This window comes from Podarcis melisellensis, assembly GCF_964234715.1.
Source record: "Podarcis melisellensis genome assembly, chromosome: 9".
Taxonomy (NCBI): domain Eukaryota; kingdom Metazoa; phylum Chordata; class Lepidosauria; order Squamata; family Lacertidae; genus Podarcis; species Podarcis melisellensis.
The window spans coordinates 2,894,085-2,899,627 of NC_138541.1; positions in this window are offsets into that span (position 1 = coordinate 2,894,085).

The following is a 5,543-nucleotide window of genomic DNA, read 5'->3' on the forward strand; positions in this document are numbered from 1 at the left end:
TCCTCCCATTTAGGCTATACCATTTCCTGATTGGCTGCTCTTCACATCCAATCAGCATTCCACATAAAGCATAAACCTAGGGAAATGTTGGTTTCAGATTTGATATACTACTTATTTTTTTCAAAAGTTATTAGTTTTAGTTATTATTTGGGCTGGGTACATACTTTACCTTCAAAGCATATCCGCCAGAAGAATCCTTACTCCTCACAAACTCTGCTAGTAATATTGGAAAGCTTCCTATCTCAACATTTGTACCAGGAAATATGGCAAAGTGCATTAGTGTAAATCTTCATTTGCAAAGTTAAAGCAGAAAGACCAGGAACAAAAATATTCAAATTTTAACATTTTTGGTCTACATTTAATGAATGTGTCATCATGAAAACATACATGCCACCAGTGCTATTTTTCCAGAAAAAAGGGCACCAGAACTAACCATGAACACTTCCCTTGCTCTCTTATGATGGTGTCCACCTGAGAGGTGTCAGAACTGAGGTCATAGAATCATAGAATCATAGAGTTGGAAGAGACCACAAGGGCCATCGAGTCCACCCCCCTGCCAAGCAGGAAACACCATCAGAGCACTCCTGACATATGGTTGTCAAGCCTCTGCTTAAAGACCTCCAAAGAAGGAGACTCCACCACACTCCTTGGCAGCAAATTCCACTGTCGAACAGCTCAGGTCAAGTGAGTTCCAGATGCAAAAAAGCCCTGCATGCAACTGAGCTTCAACCAATGGCAACTCATCGAGAACTGTACTTGGAAAGAAAGATAGATCTGCACAAACTCTGAATTGGACTCTGATAAGCTTCATATGCTAGAAACCCCTCATAACTATGTACACAGAAACATGAAACAAAAGATTGAGGCCGACTGTGCTTCTGCCTTCTCTCGGTTCCCATGTCAGGTCCAAGGGAGCCAGGAGAGAGAGCGATGGTTCTGTCAGGGTTGTGGGATGGGGGCACATTGGACTTGCCTTGCGCATGCACACTCTCTGGCTGGGAAGGAAAGCTCCCAGACACACCACTTCCCGGGGCACAGGTGTTCTGGAGTGGGAGTTCCCAAGCACAAATATGCTCCTTGGGGCTTATTTCTGGGTTTCTGCAGGGTCACCAAGGCGGTAAGGTCACAGGAGAGGAGCTAGACAAAGAATGATCCAAGAAGTTCTCAATGGCAGGACAGGTGGACGATAACAAGTGGTATGTTACAGTGGCTGTGAAGGGTAGATTTGAACAATTTGGGGCAATTAAAATGTTAAATGTTAAATAAACCTTGTGGATGGAGGAGTGTTAATGTAAATAAAATTGTACATATGGTTGATTTGAATATGCTATTATTGATTATGTAAACCCAATGTATCAGCCTTATATCAGTCTTATATCTTCTTATGATTCTTCTAGGAATTCCCCGGAAGCCAAGATTTGTTCCTTCTGGCACATTCCTAGAACAGCTATTGCATCCCAAGCTGATTCCTGGGAAGCCCTCAATTCTGCTGATTCCTTCTTTAATTTCTCATGGTCCTTTTTTACGTCTTTCCCCTCTGCTTTGCCGGTTTTGTCTTTTCTTCTAGACTCTCTGTCTTAGTTTTAAGGTCCAGTACTGTTATTCCCATCAATTATTTAATTTGTCCTGTTGAATCCAATACTAACTTTGTATTCTGGTCAAGTTCACTCCCCAATGCCTAAGCGTTTCCCCTATTTTCCCCCCTTAAGTCCATAATCATATCTGTGAGATCAGTTTTTGGTTCTAATTCCTGGGCCATGTTACAGAGCTGTAAAGATCCTCAGTTTATCTTTCAGTATATTACCAATAAAAAGTTTGTGAATGTATATTCAAAACCTGCCAAGGAGTCCAGTTCATTTTGTTGTTTCTTTAAGTACTTCGTAAAAGGTTCCCATTCTTCTTTAAAGTCACATTTATCCTTGTCACGTAGTTTATGTGTCAGTTTTGCCAATTCCGCATAATTCATCAGTTTCTCTTGCCACAGTTCTTTAGTCAGGATTTCCTCATTCTGCCATCCTTGTGGTATTAAGACACTTAAGACACTTGCCGCTGTTGTTGCATACATGAAAATGTTTTTTTTTTAATTTCCTTGGCAGGTCTTTCCCTACAATCCCTAACAAGAAAGCTTCAGGCTTTTTTACAAATGTTAATTGGAACATTTTCTTCAACTCATTATATATTATTTCTGTTTTAATTTTTTTTTACTACACTCCCACCACATGTGATAAAAAGTCCCTTCTTTTCCCTTAAATTTCCAACACAGATTTGAACCAGTTTTATACATTCTTCCTAACTGCACTAGTGTTATATACCATCTGTACATCATTTTCATATAGTTTTCTTTCAGCAAAGAACAATATGTGAATTTTATTTTTTGTTTAAAATAATATTTATTAACAGTTTAAATACAATAAGAGAAAAAATTCAACAAAACAATACAACACAATACAAAAACAAAAACACTACATTACACTAACACAAAACATTAAATTAACCGAACAAAACAAACACAATTTAGAACACATTCAATAATTTCAATAACTTAACTTTCATTCACTTGTTTCCACGACCTCCTCACACCTCTCTTTTCGTATTCCACTTCAATTAACTGTTTCAGCAATTCCTTTCCATCTTCCTCTGTTTTCTGTCCTGTAATTTATCTTATTCTAACCTTATTTTTTCCCTTTAATAAATTAAAAATCTATTTGTACTTAATTCCTTATAACATTTCTGCTAAAGCCATATAACTTCATTCCAACATTTTTCTAACATTCATTAATTTTACAGTATTTCTGTAAATAATCTTTAATTTTTTTCCCAATCTTCTTCCATCGACTTTTCTCCCTGGTCTCACATTCTGCCAGTCATTTCCGCCAGTTCCATATAGTCCATCAACTTCATCTGCCATTCTTCCTGGTTGGGTAAATCTTGTGTCTTCCAATACTTCGAGATGAGTATTCTTGCTGCTGTTGTTGCATACATAAAAAAAGTTCTGTCCTTCTTTGGCACCAATTGGCCGACCATGCCCAGGAGAAAGGCCTCTGGTTTCTTCAGAAAGGTATATTTAAATACCTTTTTCATTTCATTATACACCATCTCCCAGAATGTCTTAATCCTTGGGCATGTCCACCAAAGGTGAAATAATGTACCTTCAGTCACATTACATTTCCAACATTTATTATCAGGTAAATTATAGATTTTTGCAAGCTTGACTGGTGTAATGTACTACCTGTAAATCATTTTCATTAAATTCTCTCTTAGGGCATTACATGCTGTAAATTTCATACCTGTGGTCCATAAGTGTTCCCAGTCAGCCATCATAATGTTATGTCCAACATCTTGTCCAACATCTTGTGCCCCATTTAATCATAGCAGATCTCACCGTTTCATCCTGAGTGTTCCATTTCAACAGCAAGTTATACATTCTTGACAAATTCTTAATTTTGAGGTCTAACAATCCTGTGAATTTTAAATCAATTTCCCATAACCTTTCCCAATCTTCCAACATGATGTTAGGGCCTATATCTTGTGCCCATTTAATCATAACTGATTTCACCTCTTTGTCTCCCATTCTAGCAGGATGGTATAGGCACCTTTTAACAGTTTTACTTTCCCTTCTACCACTTCCTTTTGACATCTGGATGTCGTATAGCTAAATCCTTTCTTGTTGTCTTCTTTGTATGTTTTGTGTAATTGTCGATAATGTAACCAACTCTGAAAATGGTCTTTTAGTCATCATAATCTCTTAGTTTCCATTTTCCATCTTGGTCCTTTAGCAAACTTTACTTTCTTTCCAAGTGGTTTGAGCAGTAAGGCTTCATGTGATGAGAGCCACCAAGGGGACTTCTGTTCTAACAAGTCTTTATATCTCTCCCATACTCTCATTAGTGATTTCCTAATTATATGGTTATAAAAATTTCTATGTACCTTCCCTTTCCCATACCATAAATATGTGTGTGAGCCGAATCTGTTATCATGTCCTTCCAGTTCTAATGCTTCTTGATGAGGAGATTTCACCCCTCCCATATCCAAGAATTTCCTGATGATCTTTCTTGACTCTCCAGAGAGGAGGAGGCGTGTTCTGCTCTCTACTTATTCTACTCCAGCACCAAGTGAGTCAGTCAGTCAGTGTGTTGGAGAGAGAGACTGAGTGTTATAGATCGTGTCTAGAGATAAGGTTGCTGCTAAGAGCAGCTGCAGACACTCAGTGTAGTGTAGCATTCTTTATGCTTAGAGAACCCATTAAGCTCTGTATATAGTTGTATAGTAGTTGTAGATAAAATAAAGAAAATATTCTACAGAGCCGCTCTCCGAGTCATTTATATACTCTGCTAGACTCTGCTATACTCTGCTGTGTGACGACTGTCTACTTGTGGAAGTGAATCCGGTGCTCACAACTCTAAGCTGTGAGTCCACAGCACTTTGACCTGTTCCTGTCCGGAAGGTGGTCTCTGGAAGTGCTACCCAGCTCGCCTAGCCCAGTCGGGGCTGAAGTGTATGAGTCCAGTTGGTGGCACTGGCTCAAGGGCGATGCCGACATCGGTTATGGGCCCAGTCGTTGTTCCAGTCGTCTGACCAGTCGTTGTTCCAGTTCTACCAGTCGTCCCAGTCGTCCCAGTCGCCAGAGGTTTCTGTTGCTGATTGCCGAACGGCAGAACGGAGGCTGCATGCTGGACTGATTTGCGGTGCCCAGATGCAGAGCTGTTTTGCAAAGTGTTCAAGCTGCCGCTGTTGCTGTTGCTGCTGCTTGATTTATGGAGGTATGTTGCTGACTGCCAAGGAAAGAAGATAGCATCCCTGTTTGCCTGATAATTGCGCTCTGAGTGGGAGAGAGAGTGGCTGAAGGAGTCCAAGGCTCTATCTGTGTTGCACGAGGGAAGTGTCTTGCTCTAAGTAATAGCAGACATGGCCTGTGCACATCCTGGCCAGATGGCTCTGTCCTTTCCTCTCCTCACACCTGAGACCTATGCAGTTTGGCAGGTCAAGATGAAAGCGCTTTTACAGAGGGAAAAGCTATTTCACACTATAGAAGATGACCCTCCCGATAAGGATGATGATGATTGGGCTGAATGGCATGCTGCAGATATGAAAGTCCGAGGGACAATTGTTTTGAGTGTTTCAGACCACTTGTTGGTGAATTTAGAGGGTCAAGAGACTGCACGAGCTGTTTGGCATAAGTTGAGAGATATGCATTTGAGGCAGAATGCTGGTTCCAGTGTGATTTTCTTCAAGAAGCTGTGCAGGCTGCAGTTAGAGAAAGGTGGTGATTTGCCTAGCCATCTATCTCAGTTAAAGCGTCTCAGACAGGACCTTGTTCAGCGAGTCCTGGCTATTTCAGAGGCTGTGTTTGCAATGCTGATGATAAATAGCCTAGATGAGTCTTACGATGGAGTAGCTGCCCAGATTTCTACAATGCCTTCTGACCGGCTAACAGAAGATTATGTGTCTAGCGTGCTCTTGAATGAGTGGGATCGCAGACAGGCTGTTAGAGAAAGCCGGGACTGTGCTCTTGAAAATGTGCCTAAGTCTCCAGCAGGGGAAAG